The 25,997-nt window shown below is 38.3% G+C and overlaps 2 non-coding genes and 1 pseudogene across 2 annotated transcripts; 2 read left to right on the forward strand and 1 right to left on the reverse strand.

Moving 5' to 3' along the window:
• LOC140176760 (uncharacterized) overlaps nucleotides 1-25,997 on the forward strand; it is a 162,140-nt pseudogene that overhangs the window by 73,826 nt on the left and 62,317 nt on the right.
• Nucleotides 2,188-2,291, reverse strand: LOC112763729 (small nucleolar RNA R71). Its single transcript, XR_003182927.1, has one exon. It is a non-coding gene; the product is annotated as a small nucleolar RNA R71 (small nucleolar RNA).
• On the forward strand, nucleotides 11,726-11,829 carry LOC112767448 (small nucleolar RNA R71). Its single transcript, XR_003184909.1, has one exon. It is a non-coding gene; the product is annotated as a small nucleolar RNA R71 (small nucleolar RNA).

The raw sequence follows: 25,997 nt of genomic DNA on the forward strand, positions 1-25,997 counted from the left end.
CTTGCTGGTTAGTTGAACGGAGTTGTGTCCACTCGTGCCAATTTCTAAAATCCAATTACAATGAATATGATCACAATTTCGTCCACCAAGTTTTTGGCGCCGTTGCCGGGGATTGTTCGAGTATGGACAACTGACGGTTCATCTTGTTGCTCAGATTAGGTAATTTTCTTTTCAAAAATCTCTTTCAAAATTTTTTTCTTTTATTTTTCGTTTTTTCAAAAATTTTTTCGAAAAAAAAATAAAATAAAAATACAAAAAAATTAGAAAATCATAAAAATCAAAAATATTTTGTGTTTCTTGTTTGAGTCTTGTGTTAATTTTTAAGTTTGGTGTCAATTGCATGCTTTTAAAATGTTTCTTGCATTTTTTCGAAAATCTCATGCATTCATAGTGTTCTTCATGATCTTCAAGTTGTTCTTGACAAGTCTTCTTGTTTGATCTTGATGAATTCTTGTTTAGTGTTGTTTGTTGTTTTTCATGTGCACTTTTGCATTCATATTTTCCATGCATTAATGATTTCTAAGTTTGGTGTCTTGCATGTTTTCTTTGCATTAAAATTTTTTTCAAAATTATGTTCTTGATGTTCATCATGATCTTCAAAGTGTTCTTGGTGTTCATCTTGACATTCATAGCATTCTTGCATGCATTCATTGTTTTGATCTAAAAATTTCATGCATTGAATATTTTTGTTGTTTTTCTCTTTCATCTTTAAAAATTCAAAAATTCAAAAAAATCAAAAAAATATCTTTTCCTTATTTTCCTCCAAATTTTCGAAATTTTGGGTTGACTTGGTCAAAAATTTTTAAAATTAGTTGTTTCTTACAAGTCAAGTCAAAATTTCAATTTTAAAAATCTTATCTTTTCAAAATCTTTTTCAAAAATCATATCTTTTTCATTTTTTTTATAAATTTCGAAAATTTCAAAAATCTTTTTCAAAATATTTTCAAAATCTTTTTCTTATCTTTATATCAAATTTTTGAAAATTAGCTAACAATTAATGTGATTGGTTCAAAAATTTGAAGTTGTTACTTTCTTGTTAAGAAAGGTTCAATCTTTAAGTTCTAGAATCTTATCTTGTAGTTTCTTGTTAGTTGAGTCTTTTTAAAAATTAAATCTTTTTCAAAATATCTTTTTATTAAAATTTTTATCTTATCTTTTTATCTTATCTTTTTCAAAAATTTTATCTTTTTCAAAATTTGATTTCAAAATATCTTATCTAACTTCCTATCTTCTTATCTTTTTCAAAATTTGATTTCAAATCTTTTTCAAATCAACTAACTAACTTTTTGTTTGTTTCCTATCTTTTTCAAAACCAACTAACTACCTATCCCTCTCTAATTTTCGAAAATTCTCCCTCTCTTTTTCAAAAAAAAAAATTCTTTTTGTTTTAAATTTTAATTTTAATCTCATCTCATCTTTAGTTTTCGAAAATTACTAACCTCTTTTTCAAAATTATTTTCGAAAATTTCTCTTCTCTTTTCTTCTTCTATTTAATTATTTAATTACTAAAACTTCTCTTCACCTCTCCTCTTCCAAAAATCCGAATCCATTCTTCTACCCCCTTCTTCTTCTACTAACATAAGGGAATCTCTATACTGTGACATAGAGGATTCCTCTTTCTTTTCTTGTTTTCTTCTCTTTCATATGAGCAGGAACAGGAAAAAAGGCACTCTTGTTGAAGTTGATCCAGAACCTGAAAGGACTCTGAAGAGAAAATTAAGAGAAGCTAAATTACAACAATCAAGAAACAACCTTTCAGAAATTTTCGAACAAGAGAAGGACATGGCAGCCGAAAATAATAATAATAATAATAATGCAAGGAGAATGCTTGGTGACTTCACAAAACCAACATCCAAGTTTGATGGAAGAAGCATCTCCATTCCTGCCATTGGAGCCAATAACTTTGAGCTTAAGCCTCAACTAGTTGCTTTAATGCAACAAAACTGCAAGTTTTATGGACTTCCATCTGAAGATCCTTATCAGTTCTTAACTGAGTTCTTGCAGATCTGTGAGACTGTAAAGACGAATGGAGTTGATCCTGAAGTCTACAGACTCATGCTTTTCCCTTTTGCTGTAAGAGACAGAGCTAGAATATGGTTGGATTCACAACCTAAGGATAGCCTGGACTCCTGGGATAAGCTGGTCACTGCCTTCTTGGATAAATTCTTTCCTCCTCAAAAGCTGAGCAAGCTGAGAGTGGATGTTCAAACCTTCAAACAAAAAGATGGTGAATCCCTCTATGAAGCTTGGGAAAGATACAAACAGTTGACCAAAAGATGTCCTTCTGACATGTTTTCAGAATGGACCATGTTAGATATATTCTATTATGGTCTCTCTGAATTTTCGAAAATGTCACTGGACCATTCTGCAGGTGGATCTATTCACCTGAAGAAAACGCCTGAAGAGGCTCAAGAACTCATTGACATGGTTGCAAACAACCAGTTCATGTACACCTCTAAGAGGAATTCCGTGAACAATGGGATACCTCAGAAGAAAGGAGTTCTTGAAATTGATGCTCTGAATGCCATATTGGCTCAGAACAAAGTGTTGACTCAACAGGTCAACATGATCTCTCAAAATCTGAATGGATTGCAACATGCATCCAACAGTACTAGAGAGGCAGCTTCTGAAGAAGCTTATGATCCTGAGAACCCTACCGTGGCAGAGGTTAATTACATGGGTGAACCATATGGAAACACCTATAACCCATCATGGAGAAATCATCCAAATTTCTCCTGGAAGGATCAACAAAAGCCTCAACAAGGCTTTAACAATGGTGGACGCAATAGGCTGAGTAATAGTAAGCCATATCCATCATCTTCTCAGCAACACACAGAGAACTCTGAACAAAACACTTCCAATTTAGCCAATATAGTCTCTGATCTGTCAAAGGCCACTTTCAGTTTCATGAATGAAACAAGATCCTCCATTAGAAACTTGGAGGCACAAATGGGCCAGCTGAGTAAGAAAGTTATTGAAACTCCTCCCAATACTCTCCCAAGCAATACAGAAGAAAATCCAAAAGGAGAGTGCAAGGTTATTGATTTAATCAAAGTGGCCGAATGCATAAGGGAGGAGGAGGATGAAAATCCTAGTGAGGAAGACCTCCTGGGATGTCCTTCAAGTAAGAAGGAGTTTCCTATTAAGGATCCAGAGGAATCTGAGGCTCATACAGAGACCATAGAGATTCCATTAAACCTCCTTCTGCCATTCATGAGCTCTGAAGACTATTCATCCTCTGAAGAGGATGAAGATGTGACTGGAGAGCAAGTTGCTCAATATTTAGGAGCTATCATGAAGCTGAATGCCAAGCTGTTTGGTAATGAGACTTGGGAAAGTGAACCTCCCTTGCTCATTAGTGAACTAGATACTTGGATTCAGAAAACTCTACCTCAAAAGAAACAAGATCCTGGCAAGTTCTTAATACCTTGCACCATTGGCACCATGAGCTTTGAAAAAGCTCTATGTGATCTTGGGTCAGGGATAAATCTTATGCCACTCTCTGTAATGGAGAAGCTAGGGATCATTGAGGTACAACCTGCCTTGTTCTCATTACAATTGGCAGACAAGTCAGTGAGACAAGCTTATGGAATAGTAGAGGACGTGCTAGTAAAGGTTGAAGGCCTTTACATCCCTGCTGATTTCATAATCCTAGACACTAGGAAGGAAGATGATGAATGCATCATCCTAGGAAGACCTTTCCTAGCCACAGCAGAAGCTGTGATAGATGTTAACAGAGGTGAGTTAGTCCTTCAATTGAATGGGGACTACCTTGTGTTTAAGGCACATGGCCATCCCTCTGTGACAAAAGAGAGTAAGCATGAAGAGCTTCTCATAGTTCAGAGTCAAGAAGAGCCCACACAGTCAAATTCTAAGTTTGGTGTTGTGAGGCCACAACCAAACTCTAAGTTTGGTGTTAAGATCCCATATCCAAACTCTAAGTTTGGTGTGGACAACTATACAACATAGACCTGATCACCTTGTGGCTCCATGAGAGCCACTGTCAAGCTATTGACATTAAAGAAGCGCTTGTTGGGAGGCAACCCAATTTTATTTATCTAATTTTATTTTATTTTGTTTCTTTGTTATTTTTGTGTTTAATTAGGTACATGATCATGAGGAGTCACGAAAAAATCAAAAAAATTAAAAACAGAGTCAAAAACAGAAGAAAAAATTTTTTCACCCTGGAGGCAGCGCAGACTGGCGTTCAACGCCAGTAAAATGCATCTGGCTGGCGTTCAACGCCAGAATAGAGCATCTTTCTGGCGCTGAACGCCCAAAACATGCAACAACCTGGCGTTTAACGCCAGGATGTGCACACAGAGGACAATCTGGCGCTGAACGCCAGAAACAAGCTTGAAGCTGGCGTTCAACGCCAGAAACATGCATTACATGGGCGTTTAACGCCCAGAACATGCACCAATGGGCGTTTGAACGCCAGGATGATACATGAAGGCAATTTACACGCCTATATGGTGAAGGAATGGTATTTCTTTTCACCTCAGGATCTGTGGACCCCACAGGATCCCCACCTACCTTTTCTTTTAATCCTAATCACACCCTCTTAATCCAAATCTCATTTTCAATGTCACACTTCCCAAAAACCTTCACCAATCACGTCAACTCCTCTTCCCAATTACCCCATTCACCATTCACATCAACCTCCTCTTCCCCATAAACCCCACCTACCTCCATAAAATTCAAATTCAATTCCCCACCCATTCCCACCCTAAATGGCCAAATTCCCCCCTCCCTCTCCCTATAAATACCTTTCCTTTCTTCTTCATTTTCACACAACACAAACCCCTTCTTCTCTCATATAGCCGAATTCACTCCTCTCCCTCTCTTCCAAATTCTCTTCTTCTTCTTCTACTCTTCTTTTCTTTTTTGCTCGAGGGCGAGCAAATTTTAAGTTTGGTGTGGTAAAAAGCCTAAGCTTTTTATTTTTCATTCACCATCAATGGCACCTAAGACCGGAGTATCTTCAAGAAAAGGAAAAGGGAAGGCAAAAGCCTCCACCTCCGAGTCATGGGAGAAGGAGAGATTCATCTCCAAAAGCCATCAAGACCACTTCTATGATGTTGTGGCAAAGAAGAAGGTGATTCCCGAGGTCCCTTTCAAGCTCAAAAAGAATGAGTATCCGGAAATCCGACATGAAATCCAAAGAAGAGGTTGGGAAGTCATAACCAACCCCATGCAACAAGTTGGAATATTGATGGTTCAAGAGTTCTATGCCAATGCATGGATCACTAGGAACCATGATCAAAGTATGAACCCGAATCCAAAGAACTATCTCACAATGGTTCGGGGGAAATACTTAGATTTCAGTCCGGAAAATGTAAGGTTGGCGTTTCATTTACCCATGATGCAAGGAGATGAACGCCCCTACACAAGAAGGGTCAACTTTAATCAAAGGTTGGACCAAGTCCTAATGGACATATGTGTGGAAGGTGCCCAATGGAGAATAGACTCCAAAGGCAAACCGGTCCAACTAAGAAGACTGGACCTCAAGCCTGTAGCTAGAGGATGGTTGGAGTTCATCCAAAGATCCATCATCCCTACAAGCAACCGATCTGAAGTTACTGTGGATCGGGCCATCATGATTCATAGCATCATGATTGGAGAGGAAGTGGAAGTTCATGAAGTCATCTCCAATGAACTCTACAAAATAGCTGACAAGCCTTCATACATGGCACGGCTAGCCTTCCCCCACCTTATATGTCATCTATGTTACTCAGCTGGAGTTGTCATAGATGGAGATGTCTCCATTGAAGAAGACAAGCCCATCACCAAGAAAAGGATGGAGCAAACAAGAGAAGTTCCTCACGGCCCTCAAGAAGAACATGAGGAAGTTCATCATCAACAAATGCCTCAAGGAATGCACTTTCCTCCCAACAACTATTGGGAGCAACTCAACACCTCCTTAGAAGATTTGAGCCATAATGTGGAACAATTAAGGGTGGAACATCATGAACACGCCCTCACTCTCCAAGAAATAAGAGAAGATCAAAGAGCAATGAGGGAGGAGCAACAAAGGCAAGGAAGGGACATAGAAGAGTTGAAGAACATCATTGGTCCTTCAAGAAGAAGACGCCACTAGAGGTGGATTCATTCCTTGTCCTTTATTTTCTTTCTGTTTTCGGTTTTTAAGTATTATGTTTATCTATGTTTTGTGTCTCTACTTCATGATCATTAGTGTGTAACCATGCCTTAAAGCTATGAATAAAATCCATTAATCCTTCACTTCTCTTAAAAGAAAAATGTTTTAATTCAAAAGAACAAGAAGTACATAGATTTCGAATTTATCCTTGAATTTAATTTAATTATATTGATGTGGTGGCAATACTTTTTGTTTTCTGAATGAATGCTTGAACAGTGCATATTTTTGATCTTGTTGTTTATGAGTGTTAAAATTGTTGGCTCTTGAAAGAATGATGAACAAAGAGAAATGTTATTGATGAACTGAAAAATTCATGAATTGATTCTTGAAGCAAGACAAAGCAGTGAAAAGCAAAAGCTTGTGCGAAAAAAAAATGGCGAAAAAAATAGAAAGAAAAAGCAAGCAAAAAAGCCAATAGCCCTTAAAACCAAAAGGCAAGGGTAGCAAGGATCCAAGGCTTTGAGCATCAATGGATAGGAGGGCCCAAGGAAATTAAATCCAGGCCTAAGCGGCTAAATCAAGCTGTCCCTAACCATGTGCTTGTGTCATGAAGGTCCAAGTGAAAAGCTTGAGACTGAGTGGTTAAAGTCGTGATCCAAAGCAAAAGAGTGTGCTTAAGAGCTCTGGACACCACTAACTGGGGACTTCAGCAAAGCTGAGTCACAATCTGAAAAGGTTCACCCAATTATGTGTCTGTGGCATTTGTGTATCCGGTGGTAATATTGGAAGACAAAGTGCTTAGGGCCAAGGCCAAGACTCATAAGTAGTTGTGTTCAAGAATCAACATGCTTAACTAGGAAAGTCAATAACACTATCCGAAATTCTGAGTTCCCAGAGACGCCAATCACTCTGAACTGCAAAGGAAAAAGTGAGATGCCAAAACTGTTCAGAAGCAAAAAGCTACAAGTCTCGCTCATCTAATTAAATTAATATTCATTGATATTCTGGAATTTATAGTATATTCTCTTCTTTTATCCTATTTGATTTTCAGTTGCTTGGGGACAAGCAACAATTTAAGTTTGGTGTTGTGATGAGCGGATAATTTATACGCTTTTTGGCATTGTTTTTATATAGTTTTTAGTAAGTTTGAGCTACTTTTAGGGATGTTTTCATTAGTTTTTATGATAAATTCACATTTCTGGACTTTACTATGAGTTTGTGTGTTTTTCTGTGATTTCAGGTAAATTCTGACTGAAATTGAGGGATTTGAGCAAAACTCTGAAGAAGGCTGACAAAAGGACTGCTGATGCTATTGGAATCTGACCTCCTTGCACTCGAAATGGATTTTCTGGAGCTACAGAACTCCAATTGGCGCGCTCGCAACGGCGTTGGAAAGTAGACATTCAGGTCTTTCCAGCAATATATAATAGTCCATGCTTTATTCGAAGAATGACGACGTAACTTGGCGTTGAACGCCAAGTTCATGCTGCTGTCTGGAGTTAAACGCCAGAAAAACGTCATGATCCGGAGTTGAACGCCCAAAACACGTCATAACCTGAAGTTTGACGCCAAGAAATGCCTTAACTCGTGGATTGATCAAGCTCAGCCCAAGCATACACCAAGTGGGCCCCGGAAGTGAATTTATGCATCATCTACTTACTCATGTAAACCCTAGTAGCTAGTCTAGTATATATAGGACATTTATCTATTGTATTAGACATCTTTGGTCTCAGTTTTGTTTTATTCTTCATCTGAGGAGATCATTGATCACGTTTTAGGGGGCTGGCCATTCGGCCATGCCTGAACCTTTTGCTTATGTATTTTCAACGGTGGAGTTTCTGCACACCATAGATTAAGGGTGTGGAGCTTTGCTGTACCTCAAGTATTAATGAAGTTCTATTTCCTTTTATTCAAATCTCTTTTATTCTTATTCCAAGATATTCATTCGTACCCAAGAACATGATGAATGTCATGAGTCAAATTACCCTCACTATCATTCTCACTTATGAACGCACGTGATTGACAACCACTTCCGTTCTACATGCAACAGAGCTTGAATGCGTATTTCTGAGATTCCCCAACAGAATCTTCGTGGAATAAGCTAGATAGATGGCGGCATTTATGAGGATCCGGAAAGTCTCACCTTGTCTGTGGTATTCCGAGTAGGATCCTGGGAATCCGGAAAGTCTAACCTTGTCTGTGGTATTCCGAGTAGGATTCCAGTAATGAATGACTGTAACGTGCTTCAAACTTGTAACATGCTGGGCGTTAGTGACAGACGCAAAAGAATCAAGGGATTTTATTCCAGTAGGAGTGGGAACCAACCGGTGATTAGCCGTACTGTGACAGAGTGCGTGAGCATTAGTTTTCACTGCGAGGATGGGATGTAACCATCAACCATGGGTGATGCCTCCAGACGATTAGCCGTGCGACTGACAACCGCATAGGATCATTTTCCCGAGAGGATGAAAGTAGCCACAGCTGATGGTGAACCCCTATACAAAGCTTGCCATGGAAGGGAGTAGGAAGGATTGAGTAGAAGCAGTAGGAGAGCAGGCGTCCTTGAGCCATGCAGCATCTCCATTCGCTTATCTGAAATTCCCACCAATGAATCTGCATAAGTCTTCTATCCCTTTTATTATTCCTTTTTGTTTATTATTTATTCCAATAATCACAATTACCCTTTAATCTGCCTGACTGAGATTTACAAGGTGACCATAGCTTGCTTCATACCAACAATCTCTGTGGGATCGACCCTTACTCACGTAAGGTTTATTACTTGGACGACCCAGTACACTTGCTGGTTAGTTGAACGGAGTTGTGTCCACTCGTGCCAATTTCTAAAATCCAATTACAATGAATATGATCACAATTTCGTCCACCAAGTTTTTGTGCTCCTCCCTCATTGCTCTTTGATCTTCTCTTATTTCTTGGAGAATGATGGAGTGCTCATGATGTTCCACCCTTAATTGCTTCCAATATTTGTGTGGAGGACAACTTATCCCCTGAGGTATCTCAGGGATCTCTTGATTTGCAGCCACATGTTCTAACCAACTGAGCTATTCCAGTTTATATATAAGTCTTTCCATCTCCCAGGACTCAGAGGTGGAAGCTTTTGTCTTTCCTTTGAGGTTTCTCTGGCCTTAGGTGCCATTAATGGTAATGGAAAAGCAAAAAGCTATGCTTTTACCACACCAAACTTAAAATATTGCTCGCCCTCGAGCAAGAAAAGAAAGAAGAGAAGAAGAAGAAGATGGAGGTGAGTGAGGGGAGATGGATTCGGCTATATGGGTGGGGTTGGGTGGGAAAGAGGAGGTTGATGTGAATGGTGAATGGGGTGATTGGGAAGAGGATTTGAGGTGATTGATGAAGAAGATTGGGAATTGTGACATGGGGAATTCAAATCACAAAAATAGGATTAGGAGGGAAGGTGGGAATATGGTAGGTGGGGATCCTGTGGGGTCCACAGATCCTGAGGTGAAAAGAAATACCATTCCTTCACCATATAGGCATGAAAAATGCCTTCATGCATCATTCTGGCGTTCAAACGCCCATTGGTGCATGTTCTGGGCGTTCAACGCCCATGTGATGCATGTTTCTGGCGTTGAACGCCAGTTTCATGCTTGTTCCTGGCGTTCAGCGCCAGTTTGTCCTCTCTGTGCACCATCCTGGCGTTTAACGCCAGGTTGTTGCTTGTTTTGGGCGTTCAGCGCCAGAATGGTGCTCTGTTCTGGCATTAAACGCCGGCCAGATGCACCTTCTGGGCGTTGAACGCCAGCCGGTGCGTCCTCCAGGGTGAAAAATTTTTTTCTTCTGTTTTTGACTCTGTTTTTAATTTTTTTGATTTTTTCGTGACTCCTCATGATCATGTACCTAATTAAACACAAAAATAACAAAGAAACAAAATAAAATAAAATTAGATAAATAAAATTGGGTTGCCTCCCAACAAGCGCTTCTTTAGTGTCAATAGCTTGACAATGACTCTCATGGAGCCACAAGGTGATCAGGTCAATTTTAGTGTGTAGTCCCAACACCAAACTTAGAGTTTGGATATGGGGTCTTAACACCAAACTTAGAGTTTGGTTGTGGCCTCACAACACCAAACTTAGAGCTTGACTGTGTGGGCTCTTCTTGACCTTGAACTGAGAGAAGCTCTTCATGCTTACTCTCTTTTGTCACAGAGGGATGGCCATGTGCCTTAAACACAAGGTAGTCCCCATTCAATTGAAGGACTAATTCTCCTCTGTTGACATCTATCACAGCTTCTGCTGTGGCTAGGAAAGGTCTTCCTAGGATGATGCATTCATCATCTTCCTTCCTAGTGTCTAGGATTATGAAATCAGCAGGGATGTAAAGGCCTTCAACCTTCACTAGCACGTCCTCTACTATTCCATAAGCTTGTCTCATGGACTTGTCTGCCAATTGTAATGAGAACAAGGCAGGTTGTACCTCAATGATCCCTAGCTTCTCCATTACAGAGAGTGGCATAAGATTTATCCTTGACCCAAGATCACATAGAGCTTTTTCAAAGCTCATGGTGCCAATGGTGCAAGGTATTAAGAACTTGCCAGGATCTTGTTTCTTTTGAGGTAGAGTTTTCTGAATCCAAGTATCTAGTTCACTAATGAGCAAGGGAGGTTCACTTTCCCAAGTCTCATTACCAAACAGCTTGGCATTCAGCTTCATGATAGCTCCTAAATATTGAGCAACTTGCTCTCCAGTCACATCTTCATCCTCTTCAGAGGAAGAATAGTCTTCAGAGCTCATGAATGGCAGAAGGAGATTTAATGGAATCTCTATGGTCTCTAGATGAGCCTCAGATTCCTCTGGATCCTTAATAGGAAACTCCTTCTTGCTTGAAGGACGTCCCAGGAGGTCTTCCTCACTAGGATTTTCGTCCTCCTCCTCCCTAGGGCATTCGGCCATATTGACTAAATCAATGGCCTTGCACTCTCCTTTTGGATTCTCTTCTGTATTGCTTGGGAGAATACTGGGAAGAGTTTCAATGACTTTCTTACTCAGCTGGCCCACGTTTGCCTCCAAATTTCTGATGGAGGATCTTGTTTCATTCATGAAACTGAGAGTGGCCTTTGACAGATCAGAGACTATATTGGCTAAATTAGGAGTGTTTTGTTCAGAGTTCTCTGTCTGTTGCTGAGAAGATGATGGATATGGCTTGCTATTGCCTAGCCTATTGCGTCCACCATTGTTGAAGCCCTGTTGAGGCTTTTGTTGATCCTTCCAAGAGAAATTTGGATGATTTCTCCATGATGGGTTATAGGTGTTTCCATAAGGTTCACCCATGTAATTAACCTCTGCCATGGCAGGGTTCTCAGGATCATAAGCTTCTTCAGAAGCTACCTAGTCAACACTTTGTTCTGAGCCAATATGGCATTCAGAGCATCAATTTCAAGAACTCCTTTCTTCTGAGGTATCCCATTATTCATAGAATTCCTCTCAGAGGTATACATGAACTGGATGTTTGCAACCATGTCAATGAGTTCTTGAGCCTCTTCAGGCGTTTTCTTTAGGTGAATATATCCACCTGCAGAATGGTCCAGTGACATTTTCGAAAATTCAGAGAGACCATAATAGAATATATCTAACATGGTCCATTCTGAAAACATGTCAGATGGACATCTTTTGGTCAACTGCTTGTATCTTTCCCAAGCTTCATAGAGGGATTCACCATCTTTTTGTTTGAAGGTTTGAACATCCACTCTCAGCTTGCTCAGCTTTTGAGGAGGAAAGAATTTATCTAAGAAGGCAGTAACCAGCTTATCCCAGGAGTCCAGGCTATCCTTAGGTTGTGAATCCAACCATATTCTAGCTCTGTCTCTTACAGCAAAAGGGAAAAGCATGAGTCTGTAGACTTCAGGATCAACTCCATTCGTCTTTACAGTCTCACAGATCTGCAAGAACTCAGTTAAAAACTGATAAGGATCTTCAGATGGAAGTCCATAAAACTTGCAGTTTTGTTGCATTAATGCAACTAGTTGAGGCTTAAGCTCAAAGTTATTGGCTCCAATGGCAGGAATGGAGATGCTTCTTCCATCAAACTTGGACGTTGGCTTTGTGAAGTCACCAAGCATTCTCCTTGCATTATTATTATTATTATTTTCGGCTGCCATCTCTTTCTCTTGTTCGAAAATTTCTGAAAGGTTATTTCTGGATTGTTGTAATTTAGCTTCTCTTAATTTTCTCTTCAGAGTCCTTTCAGGTTCTGGATCAATTTCAACAAGAGTGCCTTTTTCCCTGTTCCTGCTCATATGAAAGAGAAGAAAACAAGAAAAGAAAAAGGAATCCTCTATGTCACAGTATAGAGATTCCTTTATGTTAGTAGAAGAAGAAGGGGGTAGAAGAATGAAGAAGGATGGATTCGGATTTTTGGATGAAGAGAGGTGAAGAGAAGTGTTAGTAATTAAATAATTAAATAAAAGAAGAAAAGAGAAGGAGAAATTCGAAAATAATTTTGAAAAAGAGGATAGTAATTTTCGAAAATTAAAGATAAGATGAGATTAAAATTAAAATTTAAAACAAAAAGAATTTTTGAAAAAGAGAGGGAGAATTTTCGAAAATTAGAGAGGGATAGGTAGTTAGTTGGTTTTGAAAAAGATAAGAAATCAAATTTGAAAAAGATAAGAAAATAAGACGTTAGATAAGATATTTTGAAATCAAATTTTGAAAAAGATAAAATTTTTGAAAAAGATAAGATAAAAGATAAAAGATTTAATTTTAAAAAAAATGACTTAACTAACAAGAAACTACAAGATAAGATTCTAGAATTTAAAGATTGAACCTTTCTTAACAAGAAAGTAACAACTTCAAATTTTTGAACCAATCACATTAATTGTTAGCTTAATTTTCGAAAATTTGATATAAAGATAAGAAAAATATTTTGAAAATATTTTGAAAAAGATTTTTGAAATTTTCGAAATTTATAAAAAAAATGAAAAAGATATGATTTTTGAAAAAGATTTTGAAAAGATAAGATTTTTAAAATTGAAATTTTGACTTGACTTGTAAGAAACAACTAATTTTAAAAATTTTTGACCAAGTCAACCCAAAATTTCGAAATTTTGGAGGGAAATAAGGAAAAGATATTTTTTGTGATTTTTGAATTTTTAAAGAAAAACACAAAAATGACCCAAAACATCAAAATTTTGGATCAAAACACTTAATGCATGCAAGAATGCTATGAATGTCAAGATGAACACCAAGAACACTTTGAAGATCATGATGAACATCAAGAACATATTTTTGAAAAATTTTTGATGCAAAGAAAACATGCAAGACACCAGACTTAGAAATTTTTAATGCATGGAAGATATGAATGCAAAAGTGCACATGAAAAACAACAAAAGACACAAAACAAGAAATCATCAAGATCAAACAAGAAGACTTGTCAAGAACAACTTGAAGATCATGAAGAACACTATGAATGCATGAAATTTTCGAAAAAATGCAAGAAAAATTTTAAAAGCATGCAATTGACACCAAACTTAAAATTAACACAAGACTCAAACAAGAAACACAAAATATTTTTTTTATTTTTATGATTTTCTAATTTTTTTGTATTTTTATTGATTTTTTTCGAAAAACATTTTTGGAAAAACGAAAAAGAAAAGAAAAATTTTTGAAAAAGTTTTTGAAAAGAAAATTACCTAATCTGAGCAACAAGATGAACCGTCAGTTGTCCATACTCGAACAATCCCCGGCAACGGCGCCAAAAACTTGGTGGACGAAATTGTGATCTACGTTCTTTGGATTTTGAATGAAAGCTTTATTATGGCACTGGTTGAATTCACAACTCCGTTCAACTAACCAGCAAGTGTACTGGGTCGTCCAAGTAATAAACCTTACGTGAGTAAGGGTCGATCCCACAGAGATTGTTGGTATGAAGCAAGCTATGGTCACCTTGTAAATCTCAGTCAGGCAGATTAAAGGGTAATTGTGATTATTGGAATAAATAATAAACAAAAAGGAATAATAAAAGGGATAGAAGACTTATGCAGATTCATTGGTGGGAATTTCAGATAAGCGAATGGAGATGCTGCATGGCTCAAGGACGCCTGCTCTCCTACTGCTTCTACTCAATCCTTCCTACTCCCTTCCATGGCAAGCTTTGTATAGGGGTTCACCATCAGCTGTGGCTACTTTCATCCTCTCGGGAAAATGATCCTATGCGGTTGTCAGTCGCACGGCTAATCGTCTGGAGGCATCACCCATGGTTGATGGCTACATCCCATCCTCGCAGTGAAAACTAATGCTCACGCACTCTGTCACAGTACGGCTAATCACTGGTTGGTTCCCTCCCCTACTGGAATAAAATCCCTTGATTCTTTTGCGTCTGTCACTAACGCCCAGCAGGTTACAAGTTTGAATCACGTCACAGTCATTCATTACCGGAATCCTACTCGGAATACCACAGACAAGGTGAGACTTTCCGGATCCTCATAAATGCCGCCATCTATCTAGCTTATACCACGAAGATTCTGTTGGGGAATCTCAGAAATATGCATTCAGGCTCTGTTGCATGTAGAACGGAAGTGGTTGTCAATCACGCGCGTTCATAAGTGAGAATGATAGTGAGGGTAATTTGACTCATGACATTCATCATGTTCTTGGGTACGAATGAATATCTTGGAATAAGAATAAGAGAGATTTGAATAAAAGAAAATAGAACTTCATTAATACTTGAGGTATAGCAGAGCTCCACACCCTTAATCTATGGCGTGCAGAAACTCCACCGTTGAAAATACATAAGCAAAGGGTTCAGGCATGGCCGAATGGCCAGCCCTCCTAACGTGATCAATGATCTCCTAAGATGAAGAATAAAACAAAACTGAGACCAAAGATGTCTAATACAATAGATAAATGTCCTATATATACTAGACAAGCTACTAGGGTTTACATGAGTAAGTAGATGATGCATAAATTCACTTCCGGGGCCCACTTGGTGTATGCTTGGGCTGAGCTTGATCAATCCACGAGTTAAGGCATTTCTTGGCGTCAAACTTCAGGTTATGACGTGTTTTGGGCGTTCAACTCCGGATCATGACGTTTTTCTGGCGTTTAACTCCAGACAGCAGCGTGTACTTGGCGTTCAACGCCAAGTTTCGTCATCAATCTTCGAATAAAGTATGGACTATTAAATATTGCTGGAAAGCCCTGGATGTCTACTTTCCAACGCCGTTGAGAGCGCGCCAATTGGAGTTCTGTAGCTCCAGAAAATCTATTTCGAGAGCAGGGAGGTCAGATTCCAACAGCATCAGCAGTCCTTTTGTCAGCCTTTTTTCAGAGTTTTTCTCAAGTCCCTCAATTTCAGCCAGAATTTACCTGAAATCACAGAAAAACACACAAACTCATAGTAAAGTCCAGAAATGTGAATTTATCATAAAAACTAATAAAAACATCCCTAAAAGTAGCTCAAACTTACTAAAAACTATATAAAAACAATGCCAAAAAGCAACAATTTAAGTTTGGTGTTGTGATGAGCGGATAATTTATACGCTTTTTGGCATTGTTTTTATATAGTTTTTAGTAAGTTTGAGCTACTTTTAGGGATGTTTTCATTAGTTTTTATGTTAAATTCACATTTCTGGACTTTACTATGAGTTTGTGTGTTTTTCTGTGATTTCAGGTAAATTCTGGCTGAAATTGAGGGACTTGAGCAAAACTCTGAAAGAAGGCTGACAAAAGGACTGCTGATGCTGTTGGAATCTGACCTCCCTGCACTCGAAATAGATTTTCTGGAGCTACAAAACTCCAATTGGCGCGCTCTCAACGGCGTTGGAAAGTAGACATCCAGGGCTTTCCAGCAATATATAATAGTCCATACTTTATTCGAAGATTGACGACGTAACTTGGCGTTGAACGCCAAGTACACGCTGCTGTCTGGAGTTAAACGCCAGAAAAACGTCATGATCTGGAGTTGAACGCCCAAAACACGTCATAACTCAGAGTTCAACTCCAAGTAAAGCCTCAGCTCGTGGATTGATCAAGCTCAGCCCAAGCACACACCAAGTGGGCCCCGGAAGTGGATTTATGCATCAATTACTTACTCATGTAAACCCTAGGAGCTAGTCTAGTATATATAGGACATTTATCTTTTGACCATCTTTTGACCACTTTAAGTCTTTTTATCATTCGGTCACTTGATCATGGAGAGGGCGGGCCATTCGGCCATGCCTGAACCTCTTTCACTTATGTATTTTCAACGGTGGAGTTTCTGCACACCATAGATTAAGGGTGTGGAGCTCTGCTGTACCTCAAGTATTAATGAAGTTCTATTTTCTTTTATTCAAATCTCTCTTATTCTTATTCCAAGATATTCATTCGTACCCAAGAACATGATGAATGTGATGATAAGTAACCCTCATTATCATTCTCACTTATGAACGCGCGTGATTGACAACCACTTCCGTTCTACATGCAACATAGCTTGAATGCGTATCTCTTAGATTCCCCAACAGAATCTTCGTGGTATAAGCTAGATAGATGGCGGTATTTATGAGGATCCGGAAAGTCTAACCTTGTCTGTGGTATTCCGAGTAGGATCCTGGGAATCCGGAAAGTCTAACCTTGTCTGTGGTATTCCGAGTAGGATTCCGGTAATGAATGACTGTGACGTGCTTCAAACTTGCAACCTGCTGGGCGTTAGTGACAGACGCAAAAGAATCAAGGGATTCTATTCCAGTAGGAGTGGGAACCAACCGGTGATTAGCCGTACTGTGACAGAGTGCGTGAGCATTAGTTTTCACTGCGAGGATGGGATGTAGCCATCAACCATGGGTGATGCCTCTAGACGATTAGCCGTGCGACTGACAACCGCATAGGATCATTTTCCCGAGAGGATTGAAAGTAGCCACAGCTGATGGTGAACCCCTATACAAAGCTTGCCATGGAAAGGAGTAAGAAGGATTGAGTAGAAGCAGTAGGAGAGCAGGCGTCCTTGAGCCATACAGCATCTCCATTCGCCTATCTGAAATTCTCACCAATGAATCTGCATAAGTCCTCTATCCCTTTTTTTACATATAATCTATTTCTTTTTATTATTAATTATTCGAAAAACCCATAAACCATTTTAATCTGCCTGACTGAGATTTGCAAGGTGACCATAGCTTGCTTCATACCAACAATCTCTGTGGGATCGACCCTTACTCACGTAAGGTTTATTACTTGGACGACCCAGTACACTTGCTGGTTAGTTGAACGGAGTTGTGAATTCAAATAAAGACAATTATTGAATAAATCCATACAAGCACAAAGAATAGTGATCAAAATTTCGTCCACCAAGTTTTTGGCGCCGTTGCCGGGGATTGTTCGAGTATGGACAACTGACGGTTCATCTTGTTGCTCAGATTAGGTAATTTTCTTTTCAAAAACTTTTTCAAAAATTTTTCTTTTCTTTTTCGTTTTTCCAAAAATGTTTTTCGAAAAAAAATCAATAAAAATACAAAAAAATTAGAAAATCATAAAAATAAAAAAATATTTTGTGTTTCTTGTTTGAGTCTTGTGTTAATTTTAAGTTTGGTGTCAATTGCATGCTTTTAAAATTTTTCTTGCATTTTTTCGAAAATTTCATGCATTCATAGTGTTCTTCATGATCTTCAAGTTGTTCTTGACAAGTCTTCTTGTTTGATCTTGATGATTTCTTGTTTTGTGTCTTTTGTTGTTTTTCATGTGCACTTTTGCATTCGTATCTTCCATGCATTAAAAATTTCTAAGTCTGGTGTCTTGCATGTTTTCTGTGCATCAAAAATTTTTTCAAAATTATGTTCTTGATGTTCATCATGATCTTCAAAGTGTTCTTGGTGTTCATCTTGACATTCATAGCATTCTTGCATGCATCTTGTGTCTTGATCCAAAATTTTGATGTTTTGGGTCATTTTTGTGTTTTTCTTTAAAAATTCAAAAAATCAAAAAAAATATCTTTTCCTTATTTTCCTCCAAATTTTCGAAATTTTGGGTTGACTTGGTCAAAAATTTTTAAAATTAGTTGTTTCTTACAAGTCAAGTCAAAATTTCAATTTTAAAAATCTTATCTTTTCAAAATCTTTTTCAAAAATCATATCTTTTTCATTTTTTTTATAAATTTCGAAAATTTCAAAAATCTTTTTCAAAATATTTTCAAAATCTTTTTCTTATCTTTATATCAAATTTTTTAAAATTAGCTAACAATTAATGTGATTGGCTCAAAAATTTGAAGTTTGTTACTTTCTTGTTAAGAAAGGTTCAATCTTTAAGTTCTAGAATCTTATCTTGTAGTTTCTTGTTAGTTGAGTCTTTTTAAAAATTAAATCTTTTTCCAAATATCTTTTTATTAAAATTTTTATCTTATCTTTTTATCTTTTATCTTATCTTTTTCAAAAATTTTATCTTTTTCAAAATTTGATTTCAAAATATCTTATCTAACTTCTTATCCTCTTATCTTTTTCAAAATTTGATTTCAAATCTTTTTCAATCAACTAACTAACTTTTTGTTTGTTTCTTATCTTTTTCAAAACCACCTAACTACTTTTCCCTCTCTAATTTTCGAAAATTCTCCCTCTCTTTTTCAAAAATTCTTTTTGTTTTAAATTTTAATTTTAATTATAATTTGTCTTTGATTTTCGAAAATTACTAACCTCTTTTTCAAAAATTATTTTCGAAATCTTCCTTCTCTTTTCTTCTTCTATTTAATTATTTAATTACTAATACTTCTCTTCATCTCTCTTCATCCAAAAATCCGAATCCCCATCTCCATTCTTCTAACCCCTTTCTTCTTCTACTAACATAAGGGAATCTCTATACTGTGACATAGAGGATTCCTCTTTCTTTTCTTGTTTTCTTCTCTTTCATATGAGCAGGAACAGGGAAAAGGGCACTCTTGTTGAAGTTGATCCAGAACCTGAAAGGACTCTGAAGAGAAAATTAAGAGAAGCTAAATTACAACAATCCAGAAGCAACCTTTCAGAAATTTTCGAACAAGAGAAAGAGATGGCAGCCGAAAATAATAATAATAATAATGCAAGGAGAATGCTTGGTGACTTCACAAAGCCAACGTCCAAGTTTGATGGAAGAAGCATCTCCATTCCTGCCATTGGAGCCAATAACTTTGAGCTTAAGCCTCAACTAGTTGCATTGATGCAACAAAACTGCAAGTTTTATGGACTTCCATCTGAAGATCCTTATCAGTTTTTAACTGAGTTCTTGCAGATCTGTGAGACTGTAAAGACAAATGGAGTTGATCCTGAAGTCTACAGACTCATGCTTTTCCCTTTTGCTGTAAGAGACAGAGCTAGAATATGGTTGGACTCACAACCTAAGGATAGCCTGGACTCCTGGGATAAGCTGGTCACTGCCTTCTTGGATAAATTCTTTCCTCCTCAAAAGCTGAGCAAGCTGAGAGTGGATGTTCAAACCTTCAAGCAAAACGATGGTGAATCCCTCTATGAAGCTTGGGAAAGATACAAGCAGCTGACCAAAAGATGTCCATCTGACATGTTTTCAGAATGGACCATGTTAGATATATTCTATTATGGTCTCTCTAAATTTTCGAAAATGTCACTGGACCATTCTGCAGGTGGATCTATTCACCTGAAGAAAACGCCTGAAGAGGCTCAAGAACTCATTGACATGGTTGCAAACAACCAGTTCATGTACACCTCTGAGAGGAATTCCGTGAACAATGGGATACCTCAGAAGAAAGGAGTTCTTGAAATTGATGCTCTGAATGCCATATTGGCTCAGAACAAAGTGTTGACTCAACAGGTCAACATGATCTCTCAAAATCTGAATGGATTGCAACATGCATCCAACAGTACTAGAGAGGCAGCTTCTGAAGAAGCTTATGATCCTGAGAACCCTGCCGTGGCAGAGGTTAATTACATGGGTGAACCATATGGAAACACCTATAACCCATCATGGAGAAATCATCCAAATTTCTCCTGGAAGGATCAACAAAAGCCTCAACAAGGCTTTAACAATGGTGGACGCAATAGGCTGAACAATAGTAAGCCATATCCATCATCTTCTCAGCAACAGACAGAGAACTCTGAACAAAATACTTCTAATTTAGCAAATATAGTCTCTGATCTGTCAAAAGCCACTTTCAGTTTCATGAATGAAACAAGATCCTCCATTAGAAATTTGGAGGCACAAGTGGGCCAGCTGAGTAAGAAGGTCATTGAAACTCCTCCCAGTGTTCTCCCAAGCAATACAGAAGAAAATCCAAAAGGAGAATGCAAGGCCATTGATTTAATCAAAGTGGCCGAATGCACTAGGGAGGAGGAGAACGAAAATCCTAGTGAGGAAGACCTCCTGGGACGTCCTTCAAGCAAGAAGGAGTTTCCTATTAAGGATCCTAAGGAATCTGAGGCTCATACAAAGACCATAGAGATTCCATTAAACCTCCTTCTGCCATTCATGAGCTCTGAAGACTATTCATCCTCTGAAGAGGATGAAGATGTGACTGGAGAGCAAGTTGCTCAATACTTAGGAGCTATCATGAAGCTGAATGCCAAGCTGTTTGGTAATGAGACTTGGGAAAGTGAACCTCCCTTTGATCATTAGTGAACTAGATACTTGGATTCAGAAAACTCTACCTCAAAAGAAACAAGATCCTGGCAAGTTCTTAATACCTTGCACCATTGGCACCATGAGCTTTGAAAAAGCTCTATGTGATCTGGGGTCAGGGATAAATCTTATGCCACTCTCTGTAATGGAGAAGCTGGGGATCATTGAGGTACAACCTGCCTTGTTCTCATTGCAATTGGCAGACAAGTCCATAAGACAAGCTTATGGAATAGTAGAGGACATGCTAGTAAATGTTGAAGGCCTTTACATCCCTGCTGATTTCATAATCCTAGACACTAGGAAGGAAGATGATGAATGCATCATCCTAGGAAGACATTTCCTAGCCACAGCAGAAGCTGTGATAGATGTCAACAGAGGAGAATTAGTCCTTCAATTGAATGGGGACTACCTTGTGTTTAAGGGACATGGCCATCCCTCTGTGACAAAAGAGAGTAAGCATGAAGAGCTTCTCACAGTTCAGAGTCAAGAAGAGCCCACACAGTCAAATTCTAAGTTTGGTGTTGTGAGGCCACAACCAAACTCTAAGTTTGGTGTTACGACCCCATATCCAAACTCTAAGTTTGGTGTTGGGACTACACACTAAAATTGACCTGATCACCTTGTGGCTCCATGAGAGTCACTGTCAAGCTATTGACACTAAAGAAGCGCTTGTTGGGAGGCAACCCAATTTTATTTATCTAATTTTATTTTATTTTGTTTCTTTGTTATTTTTGTGTTTAATTAGGTACATGATCATGAGGAGTCACGAAAAAATCAAAAAAATTAAAAACAGAGTCAAAAACAGAAGAAAAAAATTTTTCACCCTGGAGGACGCACGGGCTGGCGTTCAACGCCCAGAAGGTGCATCTGGCCGGCGTTTAACGCCAGAACAGAGCACCATTCTGGCGCTGAACGCCCAAAACAAGCAACAACCTGGCGTTAAACGCCAGGATGGTGCACAGAGAGGACAAACTGGCGCTGAACGCCAGGAACAAGCATGAAACTGGCGTTCAACGCCAGAAACATGCATCACATGGGCGTTGAACGCCCAGAACATGCACCAATGGGCGTTTGAACGCCAGAATGATGCATGAAGGCATTTTTCATGCCTATATGGTGAAGGAATGGTATTTCTTTTCACCTCAGGATCTGTGGACCCCACAGGATCCCCACCTACCATATTCCTACCTTCCCTCCTAATCCTATTTTTGTGATTTGAATTCCCCATGTCACAATTCCCAATCTTCTTCATCAATCACTTCAAATCCTCTTCCCAATCACCCCATTCACCATTCACATCAACCTCCTCTTTCCCACCCAACCCCACCCATATAGCCGAATCCATCTCCCCTCACTCACCTCCATCTTCTTCTTCTTCTCTTCTTTCTTTTCTTGCTCGAGGGCGAGCAATATTTTAAGTTTGGTGTGGTAAAAGCATAGCTTTTTGCTTTTCCATTACCATTAATGGCACCTAAGGCCAGAGAAACCTCAAAGGAAAGACAAAAGCTTCCACCTCTGAGTCTTGGGAGATGGAAAGACATATATATAAGCTGGAATAGCTCAGTTGGTTAGAACATGTGGCTGCAAATCAAGAGATCCCTGAGATACCACAGGGGATAAGTTGTCCTCCACACAAATATTGGAAGCAATTAAGGGTGGAACATCATGAGCACTCCATCATTCTCCAAGAAATAAGAGAAGATCAAAGAGCAATGAGGGAGGAGCAACAAAGGCAAGGAAGGGACATAGAAGAGTTGAAGAACATCATTGGTCCTTCAAGAAGAAGACGCCACTAAAGGTGGATTCATTCCTTGTTCTTTATTTTCTTTCTGTTTTTCGTTTTTAATATTGTGTTTATATATGTTTTGTGTCTTTACCTCATGATCATTAGTATGTAACCATGCCTTAAAGATTATGAATAATTCCATGAATCCTTCGCCTCTCTTAAATAAAAAGTGTTTTAATTCAAAAGAACAAGAAATACATGAATTTCGAATTTATCCTTGAATTTAATTTAATTATATTGATGTGGTGACAATACTTTTTGTTTTCTGAATGAATGATTGAACAGTGCATATGTCTTTTGATATTGTTGTTTATGAGTGTTAAAATTGTTGGTTCTTGAAAGAATGATGAACAAAGAGAAATGTTATTGATGATTTGAAAAAAATCATGAAATTGATTCTTGAAGCAAGAAAAAGCAGTGAAAAAGCAAAAGCTAGAAAAAAAATGGCGAAAAAAAAATATAAAAGAAAAAGCAAGCAGAAAAAGCCAATAGCCGTTAAAACCAAAAGGCAAGGGTAGCAAGGATCCAAGGCTTTGAGCATCAATGGATAGGAGGGCCCAAGGAAATAAAATCCAGGCCTAAGCGGCTAAATCAAGCTGTCCCTAACCATGTGCTTGTGTCATGAAGGTCCAAGTGAAAAGCTTGAGACTGAATGGTTAAAGTCGTGATCCAAAGCAAAAGAGTATGCTTAAGAGCTCTGGACACCACTAACTGGGGACTTTAGCAAAGCTGAGTCACAATCTGAAAAGGTTCACCCAGTTATGTGTCTGTGGCATTTGTGTATCCGGTGGTAATATTGGAAGACAAAGTGCTTAGGGCCACGGCCAAGACTCATAAGTAGCTGTGTTCAAGAATCAACATGCTTAACTAGGAAAGTCAATAACACTATCCGAAATTCTGAGTTCCTAGAGACGTCAATCACTCTAAACTACAAAGGAGAAAGTGAGATGCCAAAACTGTTCAGAAGCAAAAAGCTACAAGTCCCGCTCATCTAATTAAATTAATATTCATTGATATTCTGAGATTTATAGTATATTCTCTTCTTTTATCCTATTTGATTTTCAGTTGCTTGGGGACAAGCAACAATTTAAGTTTGGTGTTGTGATGAGCGGATAATTTATACGCTTTTTGGCATTGTTTTTATATAGTTTTTAGTAAGTTTGAGCTACTTTTAGGGATGTTTTCATTAGTTTTTATGTTAAATTCACATTTCTGGACTTTACTATGAGTTTGTGTGTTTTTCTGTGATTTCAGGTAAATTCTGGCTAAAATTGAGGGACTTGAGCAAAACTCTGAAAGAAGGCTGACAAAAGGACTGCTGATGCTGTTGGAATATGATCTCCCTGCACTCGAAATAGATTTTCTGGAGCTACAGAACTCCAATTTGCGCGCTCTCAATGGCGTTGGAAAGTAGACATCCAGGGCTTTCCAGCAATATATAATAGTCCATGCTTTATTCGAAGAATGACGACGTAACTTGGCGTTGAACGCTAAGTTCACGCTGCTGTCTGGAGTTAAACGCCAGAAAAACGTCATGATCCGGAGTTGAACGCCCAAAACACGTCATAACTCAGAGTTCAACTCCAAGTAAAGCCTCAGCTCGTGGATTGATCAAGCTCAGCCCAAGCACACACCAAGTGGGCCCCGGAAGTGGATTTATGCATCAATTACTTACTCATGTAAACCCTAGGAGCTAGTCTAGTATATATAGGACATTTATCTATTGTATTAGACATCTTTTGACCATCTTTTGACCACTTTAAGTCTTTTTATCATTCGGTCACTTGATCATGGAGAGGGCTGGCCATTCGGCCATGCCTGAACCTCTTTCACTTATGTATTTTCAACGGTGGAGTTTCTGCACACCATAGATTAAGGGTGTGGAGCTCTGCTGTACCTCAAGTATTAATGAAGTTCTATTTTCTTTTATTCAAATCTCTCTTATTCTTATTCCAAGATATTCATTCGTACCCAAGAACATGATGAATGTGATGATAAGTAACCCTCATTATCATTCTCACTTATGAACGCGTGTGATTGACAACCACTTCCGTTCTACATGCAACATAGCTTGAATGCGTATCTCTTAGATTCCCCAACAGAATCTTCGTGGTATAAGCTAGATAGATGGCGGCATTTATGAGGATCCGGAAAGTCTAACCTTGTTTGTGGTATTCCGAGTAGGATCTTGGGAATCCGGAAAGTCTAACCTTGTCTGTGGTATTCCGAGTAGGATTCCGGTAATGAATGACTGTGACGTGCTTCAACTTGCAACCTGCTGGGCGTTAGTGACAGACGCAAAAGAATCAAGGGATTCTATTCCAGTAGGAGCGGGAACCAACCGGTGATTAGCCGTACTGTGACAGAGTGCGTGAGCATTAGTTTTCACTGCGAGGATGGGATGTAGCCATCAACCATGGGTGATGCCTCCAGACGATTAGCCGTGCGACTGACAACCGCATAGGATCATTTTCCCGAGAGGATTGAAAGTAGCCACAGCTGATGGTGAACCCCTATACAAAGCTTGCCATGGAAAGGAGTAAGAAGGATTGAGTAGAAGCAGTAGGAGAGCAGGCGTCCTTGAGCCATACAGCATCTCCATTCGCCTATCTGAAATTCTCACCAATGAATCTGCATAAGTCCTCTATCCCTTTTTTTACATATAATATATTTTCTTTTTATTATTAATTATTCGAAAAACCCATAAACCATTTTAATCTGCATGACTGAGATTTGCAAGGTGACCATAGCTTGCTTCATACCAACAATCTCTGTGGGATCGACCCTTACTCACGTAAGGTTTATTACTTGGACTACCCAGTACACTTGCTGGTTAGTTGAACGGAGTTGTGAATTCAAATAAAGACAATTATTGAATAAATCCATACAAGCACAAAGAATAGTGATCACAATTTCGTCCACCAAGTTTTTGGCGTCGTTGCCGGGGATCGTTGAGTTTGAACAATTGAAGGCATATTTTATTTCTTAGATCAGGAGTAATTTATTTTTGTTGTTACAGAGTCATTAAATTTTGATAGGATAGTTTCTTTTCAAAAATTTCTTTTCAAAAATATTGTTTTTCTTAATTAATTGTTGATTTTTCGTAAATTTAGTGTCTTATTCTAAGTTTGGTGTTAACTACATATTTTATATTTTCCTTAAAATTTTCGTACTAGTGTTCTTGGTTCTTCCTTGATCTTCAAGTTGTTCTTGATAATTGGTTATACCTTTTGGAACCTTTTTCAAAAATAATTTTTCTTGGATTGAATCTTGTGCCAAACTTTAAGTTTGGTGTTTTCTTGTTAATCTTTTTATAATTCTCGAAAATTTTATTAAAGTTTTCTAAAAATTTTAAGTTTGGTGTTCTTCCTTTTGTTCTTGGTGTTCTTGTGAATCTTCAAGGTGTTCTTGAGTTTTTCTTGTGTCTTGATCTTAAAATTTTTAAGTTTGGTGTTCCTTGGTGTTTCCCTCCAAAAATTTTCGAAAATAAGGAGCACTAGATCTAAAAATTTTAAGTCTTGTGTCTTTTGTGTGTTTTTCTCTTTCATCATA

Source organism: Arachis hypogaea, chromosome 2, assembly GCF_003086295.3.
Source record: "Arachis hypogaea cultivar Tifrunner chromosome 2, arahy.Tifrunner.gnm2.J5K5, whole genome shotgun sequence".
In the NCBI taxonomy this organism is placed as follows: Eukaryota; Viridiplantae; Streptophyta; class Magnoliopsida; order Fabales; family Fabaceae; genus Arachis; species Arachis hypogaea.